Here is a 23,757-nt window from a genome sequence, read left to right on the forward strand (position 1 = left end):
ACAATAGCTAAAGGATATAATAACATTGAGGTAAAAGTCACTCTTATTCACTGTGTGTGTGTGTACAAAAATATTATGTATTATATGTTTTGTCTCTGAAATGTATGATGGTGATTATTTGTCAAATAAATACCCCAACAACTTGCCACGATGTCAGGGGGATCAAGCTGTCTTTAGAAAACGTGCTTTAACTCCTTGTCCCTTGTCTTGGGAGGATCTATTCTCTTCTCTCTCTCTCTCCAAACAGCAAGCAGGTAATCCAAGAGCTAGACAGCACACTCTGAGGCAGCTTTGTGATAGAAGGAATAAAGCGATGCGTGTTTGGACCTGGGTGTTGGAGTCCAGCATCATCAGTACCCCGAGAAGAGTCAACATTCCAACAGATTCCCTGGTGATGAGGAGCCAGCAGCAGTTTGAGGAGAGGATGTGAGAGGAGGAAGTGTTTTGTAAAGGTTGACGGGACATCATGTGGCAGGAGGGGAAGGCAGGGAAGACTCCTGACAAGGGTTTCTGGTTTTCATTTCTGTTTTAAGATGAGACATTCATGTGCTGATGGGGTCCAGTAGTCTTGTGCCTCCAATAACCTGGCAGAAAAAACAAGTCAGAATCCTAAGGCAAAATGCCTGCAGAAAAGCAGACGTAGAGGTATTAGGGATCCTGAGGTCATCGGCATTCCATCCTATGCAGGGGAACTGAACAAAGCTGGGGTCCAAATGGAAGGTCAAGTGAAAAAGACTCAGAGGTCACTGTGGAATGGTGGGCTCCTCAGATGGAGTTGCCTGCAGACATTGCTGGCTAGGCACATTGGGCAGGGTCATCATCACTGAGCAGCACAGCCAGTGCATGGTCAGCAGCAAACCTGAGGATGGGGCTCAACAACCCTCCCCAGATGTGTAGCAATCTAGTCAGAAGTGTTGAAGTGAACCAGCAGCTCCTCTTGTCAATCAGAGTGGATGTGGTGTGACTGACAGGCTGGCTGAGGAAGAGTTTCACTTCTGCACACCTGCAGGGATGTTTTGTAATATGATCTGTGCTTCTTATTGTCTTATGAAACCCAATGTTTCTGAATCTGGAACCACATAAAGCTCTAAGGATTTTGACCAACAAACTGAGGATCTCTATGCCATTACCCAAGTTTCCAGGCTATCCTAAACGTTGTGTCTCACTTTCCCTTTACAAACATCTTTTTTTTTTTAATTTTTTATTGTTGGTTGTTCAAAACATTACAAATTTCTTGATATATCATATTTCACACTTTGATTCAAGTGGGTTATGAACTCCCACTTTTACCCCATATACAGATTGCAGAATCACATCAGTTACACATCCATTGATTTACATATTGCCATACTAGTGTCTGTTGTGTTCTGCTGCCTTTCCTATCCTCTACTAGCCCCCTCCCCTCCCCTCCCCTCCCCTCTTCTCTCTCTACCCCCTCTACTGTCATTCATTTCTCCCCCTTGTACTATTTTTCCCTTTCCCCTCACTTCCTCTTGTATGTACTTTTGTATAACCCTGAGGGTCTCCTTCCATTTCCATGCAATTTCCCTTCTCTCTCCCTTTCCCTCCCACCTCTCATCCCTGTTTAATGTTAATCTTCTTCTCCTGCTCTTCGTCCCTACTCTGTTCTTAGTTACTCTCCTTATATCAAAGAAGACATTTGGCATTTGTTTTTTAGGGATTGGCTAGCTTCACTTAGCATAATCTGCTCTAATGCCATCCATTTCCCTGCAAATTCTATGATTTTGTCATTTTTTAATGCAGAGTAATACTCCATTGTGTATAAATGCCACATTTTTTTTATCCATTCGTCTATTGAAGGGCATCTAGGTTGGTTCCACAGTCTAGCTATTGTGAATTGTGCTGCTATGAACATCGATGTAGCAGTGTCCCTGTAGCATGCTCTTTTTAGGTCTTTAGGGAATAGATTGAGAAGGGGAATAGATGGGTCAAATGGTGGCTCCATTCCCAGCTTTCCAAGAAATCTCCATACTGCTTTCCAAATTGGCTGCACCAATTTGCAATCCCACCAGCAATGTACAAGTGTACCCTTTTCCCCATATCCTCGCCAGCACTTGTTGTTGTTTGACTTCATAATGGCTGCCAATCTTACTGGAGTGAGATGGTATCTTAGGGTGGTTTTGATTTGCATTTCTCTGACAGCTAGAGATGTTGAGCATTTTTTCATGTACTTGTTGATTGACTGTATGTCCTCCTCTGAGAAGTGTCTGTTCAGGTCCTTGGCCCATTTGTTGATTGGGTTGTTTGTTTTCTTATTGTCTAATTTTTTGAGTTCTTTGTATATTCTGGATATTAGGGCTCTATCTGAAGTGTGAGGAGTAAAGATTTGTTCCCAGGGTGTAGGCTCCCTATTTACCTCTCTTATTGTTTCTTTTGCTGAGAAAAAACTTTTTAGTTTGAGTAAGTCCCATTTGTTGATTCTAGTTATTAACTTTTGTGCTATGGGTGTCCTATTGAGGAATTTGGAGCCCAACCCCACAGTATGTAGATCGTAGCCAACTTTTTCTTCTATCAGATGGCGTGTCTCTGATTTAATATCAAGCTCCTTGATCCATTTTGAATTCACTTTTGTGCATGGCGAGAGAAAGGGATTCAGTTTCATTTTGTTGCATATGGATTTCCAGTTTTCCCAGCACCATTTGTTGAAGATGCTATCCTTCCTCCATTGCATGCTTTTAGCCCCTTTATCAAATATAAGATAGTTGTAGTTTTGTGGATTGGTCTCTGTGTCCTCTATTCTGTACCATTGGTCTACCCGCCTGTTTTGGTACCAGTACCATGCTGTTTTTGTTGCTATTGCTCTGTAGTATAGTTTGAAGTCTGGTATCGCTATACCGCCTGATTCACACTTCCTGCTTAGCATTGTTTTTGCTATTCTGGGTCTTTTATTTTTCCATATGAATTTCATGATTGCTTTCTCTATTTCTACAAGAAATGCCATTGGGATTTTAATTGGCATTACATTAAACCTATAGAGAACTTTTGGTAATATCGCCATTTTGATGATGTTAGTTCTGCCTATCCATGAACAGGGTATATTTTTCCATCTTCTAAGATCTTCTTCTATTTCTCTCTTTAGAGTTCTGTAGTTTTCATTGTATAAGTCTTTCACCTCTTTTGTTAGGTTGATTCCCAAGTATTTTATTTTTTTTGAAGATATTGTGAATGGAGTGGTTGTCCTCATTTCCATTTCAGAGGATTTGTCGCTGATATACAGGAATGCCTTTGATTTATGCATGTTGATTTTATATCCTGCCACTTTGCTGAATTCATTTATTAGCTCTAATAATTTCTTTGTAGACCCTTTTGGGTCTGCTAGGTATAGAATCATGTCACCTGCAAATAGTGATAATTTAAGTTCTTCTTTTCCAATTTTATGCCTTTAATTTCTTTCGTCTGTCTAATTGCTCTGGCCAGTGTTTCGAGAACTATGTTGAACAGAAGTGGAGAGACAGGGCATCCCTGTCTTGTTCCAGATTTTAGAGGGAATGCCTTCAATTTTTCTCCATTCAGAATGATGCTAGCCTGAGGCTTAGCATAAATTGCTTTTACAATATTGAGGTATGTTCCTGTTATCCCTAGTTTTTCTAGAGTTTTGAACATAAAGGGATGCTGTACTTTGTCGAATGCTTTTTCTGAATCTATCGAGATGATCATTTGGTTCTTATTTTTAAGTCTATTGATGTGGTGAATAACATTTATTGATTTTCGTATATTGAACCAGCCTTGCATCCCAGGGATGAATCCTACTTGATCATGGTGCACAATTTTTTTGATATGTTTTTGTATCCGATTCGCCAGAATTTTATTGAGGATTTTTGCATCTAGGTTCATTAGAGATATTGGTCTGTAGTTTCCTTTCTTTGAAGTGTCTTTGTCTGGTTTAGGTATCAGGGTGATGTTGGCCTCATAGAATGAATTTGGAAGTTCTCCCTCTTTTTCTATTTCCTGAAGTAGCTTGAAAAGTATTGGTATTAGTTCTTCTTTAAAGGTTTTGTAAAACTCTGCTGTATACCCATCCTGTCCTGGGCTTTTCTTAGTTGGTAGTCTTTTGATGGTTTCTTCTATTTCCTCAATTGATATTGGTCTGTTTAGGTTGTCTATATCCTCCTGACTCAATCTGGGCAGATCATATGACTTAAGAAATTTATCTATGCCTTCACTATCTTCTAATTTATTGGAGTATAAGGATTCAAAATAATTTTTGATTATCTTCTGCATTTCTGAAGTGTCTGTTGTGATATTGCCTTTTTCATCCCATATGCTAGTAATTTGAGTTCTCTCTCTTCTTCTCCTCGGTAGCATGGCTAAGGTTCTGTCGATTTTGTTTATTTTTTCAAAGAACCAACTTTTAGTTTTGTCAATTTTTTCAATTGTTTCTTTTGTTTCGATTTCATTAATTTCAGCTCTGATTTTAATTATTTCTTGCCTTCTACTTCTTTTGCTGTTGTTTTGCTCTTCTTTTTCTAGGATTTTGAGATGAAGTATGAGATCATTTATTTGTTGTTTTTTTTCTTTTTTTTTAGGAATGAACTCCAAGCAATGAATTTTCCTCTTAGAACTGCTTTCAATGTGTCCCATAGATTCCGATATGTTGTGTCTGTGTTTTCATTTATCTCTAAGAATTTTTTAATTTCCTCCTTGATGTCTTATATAACCCATTGATCATTCAGTAACCTATTGTTCATTCTCCAAGTGATGTATGCTTTTTCCTTCCTTCTTTTATCGTTGATTTTCAGTTTCATTCCATTATGATCAGATAAGATGCATGGTATTATTTCTACTCCTTTATATTGTCTAAGAGTTGCCCTGTAACATAATATATGATCTATTTTTGAGAAGGATCCATGTGCTGCTGAGAAAAAAGTGTAACTGCTTGATGTTGGGTGGTATATTCTATATATGTCAGTTAAGTCTAGGTTATTAATTCTGTTATTGAGTTCTATAGTTTCCTTATTCAACTTTTGTTTGGAAGATCTGTCCAGTGGCGAGAGAGGTGTGTTGAAGTCTCCCATGATTATGGTATGGTGGTCTATTAGACTCTTGAACTTGAGAAGAGTTTGTTTGATGAACAAAGCTGCACCATTGTTTGGGGCATAAATATTTATGATTGTTATGTCTTGTTGGTGTATGGTTCCCTTAAGCAGTATGTAGTGTCCCTCTTTATCCCTTTTGATTAACTTTGGCTTGAAATCTATTTTATTTGATATGAGTATGGACACTCCTGCTTGTTTCCGAAGTCCATATGAGTGATATGATTTTTTCCAACCTTCACCTTCAGCCTATGTATGTCTTTTCCTATCAAATGCGTCTCCTGTAGGCAGCATATTGTTGGGTCTTGTTTTGTGATCCATTCTACTAGCCTGTGTCTCTTAATTGGTGAGTTTAAGCCATTAACATTTAGGGTTATTATTGAGATACGGGTTGTTCTTCCAGCCATATTTGTTTATTTCTGTTACTAAACATGATTTGTTTTCCTCTTTGATTATTTCCCCTCCCTTTACTGTTCTAACTCCCACTGTTGGTTTTCATTGTTATTTTCCATTTCCTCTTCCTGTAATGTTTTGCCTGAGGATGTTTTGAAGAGATGGTTTTCTAGCTGCAAATTCTTTAAACTTTTGTTTATCGTGGAAGGTTTTAATTTCATCTTCCATCCTGAAGCTTAATTTCGCTGGATACACAATTCTTGGTTGGAACCCATTTTCTTTCAGTGTTTGAAATATGTTATTCCAGGATCTTCTAGCTTTCAGAGTCTGTGTTGAAAGATCAGCTGTTATCCTGATTGGCTTACCCCTAAATGTAATCTGCTTCCTTTCTCTTGTAGCTTTTAAAATTCTCTCCTTATTCTGTATGTTGGGCATCTTCATTATAATGTGTCTAGGTGTGGATCTCTTATGATTTTGCACATTTGGCATCCTGTAGGCTTCTAGGATTTGGGATTCTGTCTCATTCTTCAAGTCTGGGAAGTTTTCTCATATTATTTCATTGAATAGATTGCTCATTCCTTTGGTTTGGAGTTCTGTACCTTCCTGTATCCCAGTGACTCTTAAGTTTGGTCTCTTAATGTTATCCCATATGTCTTGGATGTTCTGCTCATGGTTTCTTAACAGTCTTGCTGAGCTGTCTATGTTCTTTTCCAGTTGAAATACTTTGTCTTCATTGTCTGACGTTCTATCTTCTAAGTGTTCTACTCTGCTGGTAGTATTCTCCATTGAGTTTTTAAGTTGGTTTATTGCTTCCTGCATTTCTAGGATTTCTGTTTGTTTGTTTTTTATAATCTCTATCTCCCTGTATAGTTGATCCTTTGCTTCCTGGATTTGTTTGTGTAATTCATTGTCGAAGTGATCTTTCATTGTCTGATTTTGCTGTCTAATGTCTTCTTTGAGACTCCAGATCATCTGAAGCATGTATATCCTGAATTCTTTATCTGACATTCCATCTGCTGCAGCTGTTACCTCTTCTAAAGTTGAGTTGACCTGCATTGCTTGTGGTCCTTTCTTTCCTTGTCTTTTCATACTGTTTGCATTTCTTTCTGCTTGGTGAAACTGTTGTGTTTTTGAAACGTTTTTTTCCCCTATATATTTATATTGCTCTTGTGTAGTTGAAAAGTCTCCCTTGCAGGGTCTGGCGGCGGTTTGCCTACTTTGCAGGCGTGGGCGGCAGCTCTGCTCTCTCCTTACTCCAATTGGGGTGTCGTGACTACCACGCCGGGAGGTCACTGGGCCTGTTCCGGGCGCAGGCGGCGGCTCTGTTCTGCCCCTACTCCAATTGGGGTGACCTGTCTGTTGCACCGGCAGGCCACTGGGCCTGTCCCGCTGGTCGGTCACAGGTCTGCCCACCTTTCGGGCACGGGTGGCGGCTTTGATGTGCCCCTACTCCAATTGGGGTGTTGTGACTACCACACCGGCAGTTCGCTGGGCCTGTTCCTGGCACAGGCGGCGACTCTGCTCTGCCCCTACTCCAATTGGGGTGACGTGTGTACGACGCCGGCAGGCTCCTGGGCCTGATCCGCCGGTCTGTCGCAGGTCTGCCTACCTTGCAGGCGCGGGCGGTGGCTCTGCCCTGCCCCTCCTACCACGCCTACGGACCGCTGGGCCTGATCTGCAGGTTGGTCGCAGGTCTGCTCACCCTGTGGGCACGGGTGGCGATTCCGCTCCGCCCCCACTCCAATTTGGGTCACGTGACCACCACACCGACGGGGCCTGATTCGGGCACGGGCGAAGGCTCTTCTCTGCCCCTACTCCAGTTGGGGTGACGTGTGTACCACGCTGGCAGGCCACTGGGCCTGACCCGCCAGTCTGTCGCAGGTCTGCTTACCTTGCAGGCGCGGGCGGCGGCTCTGCCTTGCCCCATCTACCACGCCCGTGTACCACTGGGTCGCAGGTCTGCCCACCTTGCGGGCGCGGGTGGCGGCTCAGCTCCGCCCCCTCTCCAATTGGGGTCACGCGATCACCACGCCGGCGAGCCGCTGGGCCTGCTCCAGGCGCAGGCGGAGGCCCGGCTCCTCCCCTCTGGCTCAACGACAAATCGAGAGAGACTCGGGTGTCTGTGCCTCACCCCCCCTACCAGGAGACCAACTGTTTCTGTCGCTGCTGGTATTGATGAAGTTCTCTCCTCCGGCGCTTTCTGATGACATCAGATCTCTGCCATCTTGGTATCCTATGCAAATGGCAGCATTTCGTTCCCTTTGCCTGGTAGCCAAAGCAACGGGTGAGTCCTGACCGGCCCTCAGCAGGACCCGGACTGAGAAGCAGTTTCCGCGGGCTCCTTAGCCCTGGGCCAGATCAGTTCCAGGAGCCGGAACTCAGCCGCTCCGTGCTCGGTGTATGCTCTGATAAGAGCAGGCTCCAAGAAGCACTCAGGCACTGAGCCTGAGTAATCTGTCTGCAAGCCGCAGGCGAATGGCAGCCTGAAATTACCTGATCTATGGCTGAATGAGCTGCGGTCAGTCGAAAACAGGGATGGTGACGTCAGCTCTCCAAGATGGTGGCCGCTGGCCTCCTCTGTGGTCTGACTGGTGTGGAGAACCGAAATGGACCACTTCCTTCCCCCGTCTCGAACCCAGAATTCAGCACTGAGTACGGTGCTTGCACGGCTGGCCGAAACTGCAGCGCTGTATCCCTGCATCGCTATCTCCTCCTCGTTTCCCAGCGCGCGCTGCAGACTCTAGCCGCGGGGCGATTTGCTGAATAAGCAGTGTTACCCTCTGTGCGACAAATCTCTCGCGTCTGAGTCCCCGTAGCCGATCCTCGTGCGATGGAAATCCTTCCTCCAGGTTCCGGAGCACCCCACTATTGCTGGAAATTCCTAACAAGATAGCCTTTAGCCGTCCTGACTCGTCATACTCCCACACAGTGATGCGGCACACAGGGGCAATGCACTCCCCTCGCCGCCATCTTCTCCCCCTGAAAATCTACAAACATCTTATAAATAATTTGGTATCTACTTTTTATCTTTCCCAGTTTATACTTCACTCACCTTTAGTGTGCTTTCACTTTCATCAAACCATCTAAATCACTCTAAACCAGGTAAGCTATGCTACCTGGTTTCTCTATGGCTCATACTCCACCCTGTTTGACCCCAGGCTCTAATAACCTTTCTCTATCAGGCTCAGCCAGATGAGATCCCCCACTCAAGACCTCAAGTCCACCTGAGATCTCTTTGACAGCCCTATGTCTTGAAAAGTCTCTGAAACACCTGTGGACCATGGTTTAATCAGCACCTCCATGTGGCCATCATAGAACCAATTTCAGTTCAAGGTACCCAATAATCAAGCTTGCAATTTTGCTCCCCAACCTGCTTTTTCATAAATATATTTTTAGTTGTCAATGAATATATATGTATGGCTGAGAATTGAACCCTGGGCTTTGGACATTTGGACATGCTAGGCAAGTGCTCTACTACTGAACCATAACCCCAGCCCCTCAAACTGGTTTTTATCCCCTGAACCATTTCTCAAAGACAGTTACCATTCTCATTCTATGACTACACATTGCAAATATTTTTCATCACTTTCTTCCCTTACTTCCTGCAGGGTACACATAAATAATTTGACTTTATCCCCTAAAATTTTTTTCATATCCATTTATTTCTCTATATTTACACCACTACAAGCTGGTTAGTAAATATAATGCTCATTGAAAATGCAAAAGCTGCCAAGTTTTATAATGCTTGCATCTTGTAAATTGATTCAATCTTGACAACCTTATCAAACATCTAATGTTATGATTCCAGTGATACAGGCAAGGTGCATGTACATAATTCTCCAAAGTCACAGAGCCAAGTAGAGGTGACTCCAATTTCTGTAATCCCAGGGTGAGCTATGTTAGGTGCAGGACAGGCTGAGTAAGCTGTCTGCAGGGCATGCCAAACAAAGTTAGCTGCAGGATGACCTGGCCACTCAAACCCTCTGTCTGGCTCTTTATCACCTGTTTGCTTCAAGCCCAAATGCCCAAGCCCCTGCTCAAGGCTGAACACTCAGCCCGCTCACTGTTCAAGGCCGAACACTTAACCCCCTTGTGTGCCAACAAGGCAGCTTGCAGACCCAGAGACCCCATTAGATTTGGGCTATAAAAACTCCCTTCTGCCGGGCCCCTCTCTCTCTTCTCTCTTGCTCTCTCTGTCTCCTTTGCGCACGTGCTCTCCTCTCTCTCTCTCTCTCTCTCTCCCTCTCTCTCCTTCTCTTTCTCTCTCTTCTCCTCTTTTGCACTGCTGCAATAAAGATCTCTTGGTCGCTCTGAGTGTTGTGGTCACTTTTCTTTCAAGCTACTCTTTCAAGCCCTAGTCCAAGATTATTCAATTTTGCTTACTACATAAATAATGGGCTAACTTTCAACTGGTATTCCTATCATAGTCCATCCTTTTTGAAATAGTCTCCACTCTTCCCTGTCCAGACCCCATTCAAATTTTCTCTGGCTCCCGTAAGAGCCAAAGTCTTATAATAAGCACCACAGTTGTTCCCTGTCTTGGTCTGCCCTGTGCCTATCTCCACAGAACACTGGTGAGAACTTTTCCCTGCTCTCTGGCCACTCCTGAGCATTGTCCCCACAGTCCCTTCTATTTCTGTATGCTTAAGACATTAATGTGGGTTTCTGGAATGCTACTCCCCTACAGCATGGTTATTTGATTCAACTCTGCCTTCTACACAGCTCTACCAAGTCCACGAGGGCAGCAAGTCATATTTATTTTTTATCCTTCATGCTTAGCATATAGTACTTAATATATTTCTCAGGGTAAGGGATATTCTTTTAACAATAACATTTTAATCATATAACTCTACTATTTTCTACAATATTGTAGACCATTGTAGAAAGTGTAGGGAAGTGGGAGAGATTAAAAGAATAAATTACAAGGAAAAGGAAAGAAAAAGAAAGGCTACTATTGATTTTTTTGTTTTATTATTAGTTCTAATCGGTTACACATGACAGTAAAATCTCTTTGATTCATTGTATACAAATGGAGCAGAATTTTTCACTTCTCTGGTTGTTCATGAAGTAGAGTCACATTATTCATTCAATCATATATGTACCTAGGGTAATGATGTCCACCTCATTCCACCATTTTTCCTACTCCTTTGCCCCCTAACCCCTTCCTCTATGCCCCTTCAAAAGTTCCTCCACTTATTTATCCCATATGAATTAGCATCCACTTATGAGAGAAAATATTTGGTCCCTGGTTTTTTGAGATTGGCTTACTTCACTTTGCATGATATTCTCCAACTCCACTCAATTACCAGCAAATGCCACAATTTTATTCTTTTTTAATGGTAAGTAATATTCCATTGTGTATATATACCATGTTTTTTTTTTTTTTATCTGTTCATCTATTGAACAGCATCTAGTTTGGTTCCACAGTTTAGCTATTGTGAATTGTGCTGCTATAAACATTGAATTGGCTGCAGTGTGCTGTTTTTAAGTCTTTTTATTTTTACTTTATTCATTTATTTTAATTAGGTGTATATGACAGCAGAATGAATTTTGATTCATTGTGCACAACTGCTACACAACTTTTCATTTCTCTGATTTTGCACAATGTAGCATCCCACCCTATGTGCAGTCATATATGTACCTAAGGTAATAATGTCCATCACGTTCCACCATCTTTCCTGTCTCCATACCACTTCCTCTCCCTTCCCTCCCCTCTTTGCCTTTTCCAAACATCCTCTGTTTTTCCAGTGCCCTCCCCTATTATGGATCAGTATCCACTTCTCAGAGAGAACATCTGGCCTTTAGTTTTTGCGATTGGCTTACTTAGCATGATATTCTCCAACTCCATACATTTACCTGAAAATGCCATAATTTTATTTTCTTTAATGCTGATTAATATTTCACTGTGTATACACACCACAGTGTCTTTATCCATTCATCTATTCAAGGGCATCCTTTCCACAGTTTAGCTATTGTGAATTGAGCTACTATAAACATTAATGTGGCTGCATTACTATCATATGCTGGTTTTTAAATCCTTTGGGTAGGAACCAAGGAGTGGGACAGCTGGGTCAAATGGTGGTTCCATTACAAGTCTCCTAAGGAATCTCCACACTGCTTTCCATAGTGGTTGTACCAATTTGCAGTCCTACCAGCAATGTATGAGTGTGCCTTTTGCCCCACATCCTCCCAACACTTACTGCTGCTTGTGTTCTTTATAACTGCTATTCTGACTGGCATAAGATGAAATCTTGGAGTAGTTTTGGTTTTAATTTCTCTAATTACTAGAGATGCTGAATATTTTTCATATATTTGTTGATCAATTGCATATCTTCTGAGAAATGTCTGTTTAGCTCCTTAGCCCATTTATTGATTTTTTTTAGTATTAAATTTTGTGAGTTCTTTATATATCCTAGAGATTAGTGCTCTGATATGAGTGTAGCAACAGTTTGCTCCCAAAATGTAGGCTCTCTCTTTACTTCATTGGTTATTTCTTTTGTTGTGAATAAACTTTTTAGTTTGAAACCATCCCATTTATTAATTCTTGATTTTATTGGTTGTGCTTTAGGAGTCTTGTTAAGAAAGTCAGGGCCTAATCTGGCGTAATGAATATTTGGGCTTACTTTTTCCTCTATTAGACTCAAGGTCTCTAGTTTACTTCATAGGTCCTTGATCCACTTTGAGTTCAGTTTTGTGCATGGTGAGAAACAGGGGTTTAGTTTCATTTTGCTGCATATGAATTTTCAGTTTTCCCATCACCATTTGTTGAAAAGGCCCTTTTTCCAATGTATGTTTTTGGCTCCTCTGTCTAGTCTGAGATAACTGTATTTATGTGGGTTTGTCTCTGTGTCTTCTGTTCTGTGGCATTAGTCTACATATCTATTTTGGTGCCAATACCATGCTGTTTTTGTTACTATAGTTCTGTAGTATACTTTAAGGTCTGGTATTATGATGCCTTCTGCTTCCCTCTTCTTGCTAAGGATTCCTTTATCTATTCTGGGTCTCTTATTTTTCCAAATGAATTTTCATGGTTACTTTTTCCATTTCTATAAGGAATGACATTGGGATTTTAAATAGAATCACATTGAATCTGTATACCCCTTTGGGTAGTATGGCTATTTTGACAATATGAATTCTGCCTATCTAAGAGCATGGGAGATTTTTCCGTCTTCTACGATCTTGTTCAATTTCTTCTCTTGGTCTTTTGTAGTTTTCATTGTAGAGATTTTTCTCCTCTTTTGTTAAGCTGATTCACAAGTATTTTTTTTTAGGGTTTACTGTGAATGGGGTATGTTCCTGATTTCTTTTTCTGAGGATTCATCACTGATGTTTAGAAATGCATTTGATTTCTGGGTATTGATTTTATATCCTGCTACTTTGCTGAACTAATTTATTAATTCTAGAAGTTTTCTGGTGGGTTTTTTTTTTTTTTTTTTGGATCCTCTAAGTATAGAATTGTGTTGTCAGCAAATAATGATAGTTTGAGTTCTTCTTTTCCTATCCATTTCCCTTTAATTGCTTTCATCTGTCCGATTGCTCTGGCTAGAGTTTCAAGGACTATGTTAGTAGAAGAGGTAAAAGAGGGCATCCCTGTCTTGTTCCAGTTCTTAGAGGGAATGCTTCCACTTTTTCTCCATTTAAAATACTGTTGGCTTTGGGTTTAGCATAGGTAGCTTTTACAATGTTGAGGTATGTTCCTACTATCCCTAGTTTTTCTAATGTTTTGAACATGAAATGGTGCTCTATTTTGTCAAATGCTTTCTCTGCGTAAATTGATATAATCTTATGATTCTTATCTTTAAGTCTATTGATGTGATGGATTTTATTTATTGATTTGCTTATGTTGAACCATCATTGCATTCCTGGAAGGAACCTCACTTGATCATGGTGCACTATTTCTTTAATATGTTTTTGTATGCAATTTCCCAGAATTTTATTGAGAATTATGCACCAATGTTCATCAGTGATATTGTTCTAAAATTTTCTTTCCTTTATCTGTCTCTGCCTATTTTTGGTATCAGGATAATACTAGCTTCATAGAATGTATTTGGAAAAGTTCCCTCCTTTTCTATTTCATGGAATAACTTAAGGATTATTGGTATTAATTCTTCTTTGTAGGTCTTGAACTCAGTTTTGAATCCATATGGTGTTGGGCTTTTCTTGGTTGGTAGGCTTTTGATGGAGTCTTCTATAAACTGATCTGTTTAAACTGTGTAAGTCCTTGTGACTCAGTTTCGGTTAATCATATGCCTTTTGAAATTCATCAGTGTCTTCAAGGTTTTCTATTTTACTGGATTATAAATTTTCAAAATAGTTTCTAATTATCTTCTGTATTTCAATAGTGTCTGTCATTATATTTCCTTTTTCATCACAAATTTTAGTGATTTGAGTTTTCTCTCTCGGTCTTTTCATTAGGATGGCTAAGGGCTTGTCAATTTTATTTATTTTTTCAAAGAAGCAGCTTTTTGTTTTGTCAATTATTTGAATTATTTCTTTTGCTTCAATTTCATTGATTTCTGCCCTGATTTTAATATTTCCTGTCTTCTACTAATTTTGGTGTTGGGTTGCTCCTGTTTTTATAGGGCTTTGAGCTGTAATGTCACGACATTCATTAGTTGACTTTTTCTTCTTTTAATGAATGAACTCCACACAATGAACTTTCCTCTTAGCACTAGTGTCCCATAGATTTTAATAACTTGTATTGGAGTTCTCATTTACCTCTAAGTTTTTTTTTTAATCTCCTTTCTAATGTCTTGTGTTATCCACGTGTCATTCAGTAGTGTATTATTTAGTCTCCAGGTCTTCTATTTTTTTTTAATTTTATCATTGATTTTAATTTTATTCCATTATGGTCAGATAGAATGCAGGTACATTATGGTCAGATAGAATGCAGGGTAGTATCTCTATTTTTTTGTATTTGCTGAGACTTTCTTTGTGGCATAATATATGGTCTATTTTGGAGAAGGATCCATGTAAACCTAAGAAGAAAGAGTATGATCCATCACTTGTTCATAGATGGAATATTCTCTATATGTCTGTTAAGTCCAAATTATTGATTGTATTATTGAGTTCTGTAGTTTCTTTTTTGAGTTTCTGTTTTGAAGATCTATCCAATGGTGGGAGAGGTGTGTTGAAGTCACTTAGTATTATTGTGTAGTGGTTTATTTGGTTCTAATAGTTGAGAAGGGTTTGTTTGATATACATAAGTGACCCATTGTTTGGAGCATAGATACGATGATTGTTGTATCTTGTTGATGTATGGTTCCCTTAAGCAGTATGAAATGTCTTTCTTTATCCCTCTTCACCAGCTTTGGTTTGAAGTCCACTTTATCTGATATGAGAATGAAAACCCATGCTTGTTTATGTGGTCCGTCTGAGTGGTACATTTTTTTTCCCACTCTTTCATCTTCAGTCTCTGGATGTCTTTTCCTGTGAAATTGAGTCTCTTGAAGGCAGAATATTATTGGGTCTTTTTTTTTTTTAAATTCAAACTGTCAGTCTGTGTCTTTTAATTGATGAGTTTAGGCCATTTACTTATTATTGAAATATGATGTGTATTCCTGCTCATTTTGGTTTGGTTTTGGTTTTTAACTTGACTTGGTTTCTCCTTGAAACCAAGGAGAAACCTTTCCTTTCCTTCAGTGTAGTTCTTCCCTTTGCTGATTCTCATTGTTGTTTTTCATTTCCTCCTCCTGGAACATTGTTCTGAGTATGCCCTGTAGTGCAGGCTTTCTCACTGTAAATTCTTCTACCTTTTGCTTATCATGAAAGGTTCTTATTTCTTCATCAAATATGAAGCTTAATTTTGCTGGATATAAGATTCTTGGTTATCATCCATTTTCTTTCAGAGCTTGGTATATGTTGATCCAGGATCTCCTGGCTTTGAGTGTCCAAGTAGAAAAATGTGCTGAGATATGAATTGGTCTCCCCCTATATGTGATCTGATTCCTCTCTCTTGCGGCCTTTAAGATTCTCTCCTTATTCTGTACACTAGGCATTTTCATTATAATGTGCCTTGATATAGATCTGTTGTAATTTTGTACATTTGGTGTCTTCTTGTAAGTCTCATGTTTTTATTTTCCAATTAATTCTTCATGTTTGGGAAATTTTTTGATATTATTTCATTAAAGAGATTGTGCATTCCTTTGGTTTGAATCATTGTACCTTCCTCTATTCCAATAAATATTAGATTTGGTCTTTTGATATTATCTCATATTCTTGGATATTCTGTTCATAGTTTATTACCATCTTCACTGTGTGGTCAACTTTATTTTCAAGTTCATATATTTTACCTTTATTATGTGACATTCTGTCTTCTAAGTGATCTAGTGTTTTTGGTGATGCTTTCTATTGAGTATTTTATTCCATTTATTGTTTCCTTCATTTCAAGAATTTCTGATTTTTTTCAGAATCTCTATCTCTTTCTCAAAGTAATCTTTTGCTACCTGTATTTGCTCCTTTATCTCTTTCTTGGTGTGATCAATAGCTGCCTGTATTTGCTTCCTTATCTGTTTGTTGGTGTCATCAATGGTTGCCTATACTGGCTCTTTTATCTCCTTGTTGGAGTGATCAATTTTTGTATTTGCTCACTTAAGTCATTCTTTAATTTATAAATCATTTTCATTGTGTATTTTCTGAATTCCTTCTCTGACATTTCATCAACTGCACTGTCCAAGAATTATACTATTGTAGTATCTTGGTTTGTTTGGGGCACTTTTCTCCCTTGTTTTTTCTTGTTGTCTGGGTCCTCCCTTCTTGCAGTGTGGATCTGAGATTTTACAGTTTCTACCCTATAATCTTGTAGTGTTCCTGCAGGTTAGGTGTACCTCACCTTGGTGCTGGACATCCAGACCGTGCTGGTGTCCCACAGTAAATGCTACTGCAGCTAAAAGTGGTCATAGCAATAGTGTTGGTATTTCAGGAAGTCCCAAAATGGATGCAACCACTTTCAGAGACTGGGCTGAAAGGGTGGCCTGCCTGTTCACAGATACAGCTGCCTCTACGTCCTATCTCTTGTCCCAAGGTGAGGGGCTCAGCCTCGGCTCAGGCATGGTTATGCCAGTCTTTGGGGCCATCCTAGTCCGGGGCCTCAGCTCCCAGTGCGGGTGTGCTGGTCCGTGGAGGCATTCCTGGGCCAGGGCCTGGGCCTTGGCTCCTGGGTGGTCAGCAGGGCAGTACTAGGCCTGGGCCTGGGCTCAGGCATTGGTCTGCTGGTTGGCAGGGCCGTCCTGGGACTCTACCATTGATCTTCATTTGGAAATAACCACATCTTATTATATTTCTTTCCAATTTATTTTGGCTATTGACTGCTATATATCATATCCTTATGAATTTTTCTGACTATAATTCAATTAACATTTCATTTAAAATGGTTCTCATATCACTAGGAGATTTCATGCTCATTATCTTAATGGATACACAGGAATGCATTTCATTTATCTGCCATGATTCAGCAAACACTCATAACATACTTGGCTAACCGAATTGCTTCAAATCTTTGCAATATAAATGATGATCTAACAAATGTCTCTTCGTGTAAAGTTTTTCTTCTTATTATATATTTACCTGATAGAACACTTGGGGAAGAGAAGAGCACCTGACCCTTTAAACATTTTGTATGGTAACTGCCAGGTTATTTCTGAAAGGATGTGTCCATGGATAGGAATGCCACTTCCATAGCCTTTGTTGGCATTAGTGATCCCCCATCCATTTTTTTAAATTGTTGAGTTCCAATATACTATAATATTGACTAATTTGTGCTTTTAAAAAACTTATTAAGAATTGCTTTCTTAAAAGAGTTTAAATCCTAGCTGAAGAATCTCATTTGTATTGTACATTTATCAATATGTATGCACATGTCTATTTATGGTTATTTATGTGTTGTGGATATATATTTCTAATTGGTGACTTTTTCTTGGCTATAAATTTTTGGACACGGATTTAGAAAAAAAAATTATCTCTTTTTATATATTTTATAGATAGATATCTACTTTTATACAGATGTAGATTATACACACAGGCATTGAGGTAAATATAGCTATGGTCATAAATATAGACATATTGAATATACCAGAAAAGGTACTGCTTCCTAAAAACACACAAGTAGAAAAATGGCATCTGCACTATATTGGTTACAACCAATTGCATAATATTTCTACATAGTATATTGCTGTCGTTTATAGAACTCAGAAGTTAAGACATCTGGATTAAAACCTCATAATAAAACCCAGCAGTGATCTTTCAAAGCCTCTTCTCATGCATGCTCTCTGGATACATATTGATCTCTAGTGTCATGTCAGAGTTGGAAGAAACTGAGGGTGAGCTATCCTGCAAGGCTTCACTTCCAGGAATCATCAGTGCATTGCAGATTTCCTGGGATATGCTTTACCTGACTTTCACTATGAGTCTCATCAAAGGAGCCATGCGTTTTGAAATACCAGGGTGCATTGTACAATTTTGTAGGGAAAACTCCTGTGCCAACCATGTTTTCCCTAATCTTGTGAAAACTCCAAAGATTTAAATCCAGATTAAGAGTTCCTCATTATTTTAAACTTTTTTTCTACAGATTAAATCAAGAAAATATACAGTCTCCATGTGTAATCCATTCTTCATTAAGTATTTAACATATTTAATGTGTGGGGTTTTTGTATTTATTGTATTGCAAATATAGGTGCTTTTTCAGATTTTTAACAGGACTGTAGATATTAAACTATTGGATTGTCCCCAGAACAACCATAATGTATTTATTTAATATTTTTCATGGTAATTGATCCATTTCTCTTGATCTTTAAACTTTGAAGTGCATGGTCAGCCTGATGGGCACCACTCCATCTCAAAATCGCGTCTTATAGGCAGGTTATTGATCCCACTGAAATGAAGAACTGCACCAGAGCCAAGGTCTAAGTGGCTCTCAAACTTGTCAGGACTTTGAAAATATTTTTCACAAGGAAATAAAAAAGCTACAAAGAATATCAGGGAGCTGTGTGATAGAGTGCACATATCTAATAACCCCATGGCTCTTTGGTTAAAATTTGAAAATGTTTAATACCTAAGTTTACAAAAGTCTTAATCTAAATAGAATGTTACACCCTAGGAAACAAAGCCACTGGAAAGTGAAGAGGAAGGCAGATCATTTATACAGCCCCCCCTATTTCTCAGTTTGAGTATCAAAACTTTTTTTGTTTTGTTTTAACTTGTTCTTCAGACTTAAACTCTCACAGAGATGATAACTGAAATTTAATATACTGTAGTTTTTCAATTAGCTAATTTACTACTTCTCCTGACCTAATTTTTGATCTTCTGGAATTACATATTAAATAATGCCAAAACATTAAACATATAACCATGCCTAATTTTTTTTAAAAAATTCTACCTAATCTAAACTCAAAGAAATGTCTTTACATATCTTATAAATAGTACTTTTTTCCTCAGATATTTCACTGTTTCACTTCATGCAAATTAAAAAAAAAACATATAGTATTAAATGGAAAGCCTCCACAAAGAAAGTGAGGCATCGCAGGGATTAATCAAAAATGACTGTTTCAGATCATTTAAAATTAATCCATATTTGCCTATATCTCGTTGCCAAAATATATGCAAAAAGTGTAGAGAACATTATTTAAATAAAACTTAGAAAATATACATGAACACTTTTTCTCCTGACTCCTTTTGTCAGAATTTGAAGAAAGTCTCCATCATTATTATATTTTCCTTCACATCATGGGCTAACTCTTCAACTGTCATTCCGCCTCACAATCTTTCTCCCAAACGTCTGGAGAAGAATAAACTCAATGTATAAGCAGAAATCATTTTAAAGGAAAAAAAAATGCTGTTGAAAGGAATTCAGTTGCAATTTTCAGAGCACGGGCTTTTACTATTGTTTTCTTGGTGGCATAGTGCGGAGACAGACACAATAGTCAGAAATCTTCTAAAATCTGTGGTTTGGTGTTAACTCAAACTTATGGAATTACCAATACAGGATGAAGTCCTACTTCCCTTATTATCCTAGTTCATAGTTATTTTAGATGTGAAACATACTTTTTTCTCTGTTTGACTCTTTGCATATTTTAAAATAATTTAATGTATGAGAGTCAATAAGTAAATTTCTTACTGATTTCACTTGAATAGTGTCTTGTAAAGGGGACAAAAAAGTGTTGAAATTGAAAGAGGAAAAGAGAAATAATCTCAAGACTTATTTTTATAAGTGTCTACTTTGTGAAAATGTCTGGGACATAATTAAGAATTAATTAACATTGGTTTGAAATCTAATACAGAATTGATGTTACTATATTTCCTCAAAATGTCTAAAAATAGGATTCCTATCCTCAAAGACCTTTGTTTTAGGTGATGTTGGGGTAAGAGGGAAGATGCTGAGCTAGAGAGGCAGGAGGGGTGGAAGGAACTTATTTGCAGCACTGTTGGACACACCTGAGGTCTGAAAAGAAACGGAAGGAGCAGATGAGACCCACTGGGTCCTGAAGAATTAACAAGAACGCTGACATTTCTATTGGTTGTTGAAAGGAAAAGCATATTCAAGCCACATAGAATAAATAATTGATTCTAAAACTTTCTCAAGTTAACATTTTCAATAGACATTTTCCAGTTTAAATCATGTATCATCAAATTATCACACCTTTCCATGTAATATATAAGCATGTATAGCTTACAAACAAAACAGAGGGAAATTGGATAAAGATTAATGATGAAATCTCTAATTTACTTTCTAACTATCTTAGTTCAGATCATTGCAATTCTTGGGTGAAACTGAATTTTGTGTTCTGTTGTTTAGTGTTATTTCACATGCTAGTCTTGGGCCCTAGGCAGTACTGCTGCTCACTAGGGGCTGAACCCACACAGGGTCCTGATCTGCTGCTACCTTTGCTGCTTATGGAAATAGGATAAGAACTCTAACTAAGCTGGGTACACAATTTTCAGTCCATGTCAAACCATCAATTATCATGGTTAGCATTGATAACATTGTCATCTTCTTCTTCATTTTCATAATCACCCATGTCTATCCTCATGATAATCCATTCAGGAGGAAAATGTTATGTTAATATTAAGAAACTGAGCCAGAAAAAAAAATATATATATATATACACACACACACATATACATACACACATACATATACACACATTATTCTAAAACAAAGACAACTTAGTCTTTCAGTTATAAAAGAATAAAAAAGTACATTTTTAAAACTTTTTTAAAATAAAAAATTGACACAAAAATGTCACTCAAAATATGGTTCTTTTCATTGGGACTCATCTTCAAATACATACAAAAATTGCAAAACATTTTTCATTTCATAAGTAAATAGCTCACACTGAGATTGCTACATTGTCATTCCTATTCTTTACATCGCTAACTTGAGCAAAGACCATGAACAGTTTCTGTGGGTGTATTTCATGCCACTTCACTTCTAAGATTTGAAGTCAGCAAAGGATGTGGAACATGTTTTGCTTGTTTTTTAAGTGACCATCATGCCTTCTTTTTGACATCACTGCAAATGAATATTAAATTCATTTAATATTCATTTGGGATAAAGTCTTTCCTAAAGGATATTTGAGGGAGTTTTGGTTGGTAAGAAAGAACATTGAACTTGATGTCAGAAGATATATTTCAAATCCCCAAATCTGGCCCTTACAATCTGTAGGACCTTAAATAAATAACTTATTTTCTTTAAAGTTCTTTTTCCTAGATTAAAATAGAAATGACAAAACCAACATTTTATTTTGCTTGCAAGAATAAATATAGAATTTTTTTGTTATTATAAAAAAACTAATTAGTTCTACATGACAGTAGAATGCACTTTGACACATCATATACAAATGGAGTATAACTTTTCATTCTTCTGGTTGTACATGATGTAGAATCACACCAGTTATTTAATTGACATAGAAATTTTACCAACTGATTTCTCATCTACAATCCAAGATAATGTTATTAATTAAAATATAGTGTTGTAGTTTAATTTGATGAAAAAAAAAACGGCCTCTTTGTCATTTTAAAAGGAGTATAAATTTCTTACCAAATGTCATCTTTATTCTGCTGAGATCTGGAAATAACTAATTCAGAATGATGATGTGAAATGTCCATGTCAGAAGCCACCGCCTCCTAAAAGCCCTGTATGTGTGTGTGTGTGTGTGTGTGTGTGAAAGCGCTTGTGTGTGTTCTTCAATGACTTTCATTATCTAAATATTATCTTGATTTGCCATGAATGGCATTTAAAAATAAACCCCCGCCTTCCATTTCTCTTGGCCTCTCTGTCTCTGGCTTCAGAACTGCAGTGCACCCGGACCTGGAGCTGGCCCTTGTTCTCAGAATTCCCTGGCAGTGAGCGCGTCCCTCGTCCTCCCTGCCATCTGGGGTGTCTCACCTTCCACCTTGCAGGCGCTCTGTAATTATCATGTCTGTGGACTTCTTTTCTTTTCTCCATCAGCGTTGACAAGAAGATGGACCCTCAGCTACAGAGGACGTGTCATTGTTCGTGAAGCACTTGCCCAACAGGAACTTCAATGTTAATTGTGAAAAAGCGGCATGGGGTAAGGATCTTTGATGAACTAAAATTACTGTTGTACCATGATGTGAAGGGCCTTTAATTTTGCCATCTGGGTCTAATTGACAGAGAATGACTAGGAACTGCAGCTTCGCGAATTGGTGAACTTTGCATATGGACAATTAACTAAAAAAGAACAAGCCAGTTTGGAAAATTGTGGGTATTTCTGCAAATGAAATGTCTGCCTGCCTTTGGATTATGCAGTCATTTTTCCATCAAGAAGACTCATCAATTGGCCTGAACAGTAGTTCAGACTGTAGTCAAGACAAAAACCCGCATTTGGACCTAACTGAATTTCAGCATCCTCTGGAAACCACAGCCATCATCCTGGGATCTCTGGGTTTTCCCTGACACTTTCCCCCTGTATCTCCCATGACAACAAAGTATCACATTCCCATATCTCTGAGAAGAATGTGAATATCTCATCCATGAAATTTAGAAGCTACTCATCTCTAATAGCAAAACAAAAACTCATCACTGGACTAGGGATGGGGCTCTGTGGTAGAGTGCTTGCCTAACTTGAACTAAAGCCAGGGATTCAATCCCCAGCACTACGAAACAAAAACAGAAACAAACACACATAAAGACCTTATAATAACTATTTATAAGTATTTTATTTTTTTTAGAGAGAGCGCGCTACTGCTTGAGCCACATCCCCAGCCCCAAAGTATTTGTATTTTTAAGGTAAAAGGAATTGATTCACAATCTAGTCACAAATCAGTTCTTATTTTCACACACTAAAGAGAGCTCTATTGAGTAAAATGAGATAAAAAATCAATTTGTTAAGATCAATAAGTAAAAAAGTTATTTGCACTGTTATTTTCAAACAGCATTTTATTTACCACTTTTAACCTTTTAACTCATATTTTCTCCTTTCCAATCATGTGGTTTGAATAAATACACTGCCCAGATCTCCGGCACCTGAATTGTGTGTTATGGCTCTTCTGAAAAAAAAAAATATTATTGATGCAGATTTGTTTTATTTCAAAGCCAATGAAAATAAACACTCATTTTTTTTATAGACTTAGATAAAAGTGAATTTTTAAAAATGAACGAATTTGGTGTCAACATATCTTATGTACAGAGATATGATAAATTGTGATATAAAAGTGTATTAAGAATTGTAATGCAAATAATAATAATAATGATAATAATAATAGAGCTCATGTAAAAAAATAAATAAAAATAAATAAAAATAAAAATGAACTTGAATGAACTTGAAGATTCAACCATAAGATTTATATATATATATATATATATATATATATATATATATATATATATATTATTCCTTACAGTCTTCAGGACTTGACACAGGGAAGTTATGTGTGGGAAAACTACTGCACAGCATAGATTAATTTTGCATTTGAAATTACAAGCATTCGCTAGTGTGATTTTGGGTCCAATAGACACCTTGCAAATTACCTGGCTCAATCCCTGCAATGGGGAAGGAGCTGGGCGCAGCGGTTGGGCAGCTTCCCAGTCTGGTATCTCAGGGGTGGAGAGGCTGATCTCATCATGCAGAGGAGCACGAGGCCTACAAGGATTGGAAAGGCTCCACAAGAGCATGGCTCACAGCTCCATGACCAAAATCAGGGCATTTTATGGATAAATATAATTGTGGAGCAACCTTATAAAAGGTTGGAACCTCTATATAATATGTAAAGAACATTGGAAGAATTAGCTGATTTTGAATACTGCAACGTTTAAGGAGTGAAAAATAAAGAACCAATTCCTAGGAGGAAATAT

At 38.3% G+C, this 23,757-nt stretch overlaps 1 long non-coding RNA gene across 1 annotated transcript in view; it reads left to right on the top strand.

Moving 5' to 3' along the window:
- LOC124099707 (uncharacterized) overlaps positions 1-23,153 on the top strand; it is a 38,280-nt gene extending 15,127 nt beyond the window's left edge. Inside the window, exons 2-3 of the long non-coding RNA XR_006854057.2 lie at positions 21,892-21,994; positions 22,078-23,153. This is a non-coding gene — a long non-coding RNA (uncharacterized LOC124099707). The remainder of the gene's footprint in view (positions 1-21,891; positions 21,995-22,077) is intronic.
- The last annotated feature ends 604 nt before the right edge of the window (positions 23,154-23,757 follow it).

This window comes from Marmota monax, unplaced genomic scaffold (assembly GCF_021218885.2).
Source record: "Marmota monax isolate L192 unplaced genomic scaffold, Marmota_monax_Labrador192_F-V1.1 WCK01_AAM20220418_F8-fsc00026, whole genome shotgun sequence".
In the NCBI taxonomy this organism is placed as follows: domain Eukaryota; kingdom Metazoa; phylum Chordata; class Mammalia; order Rodentia; family Sciuridae; genus Marmota; species Marmota monax.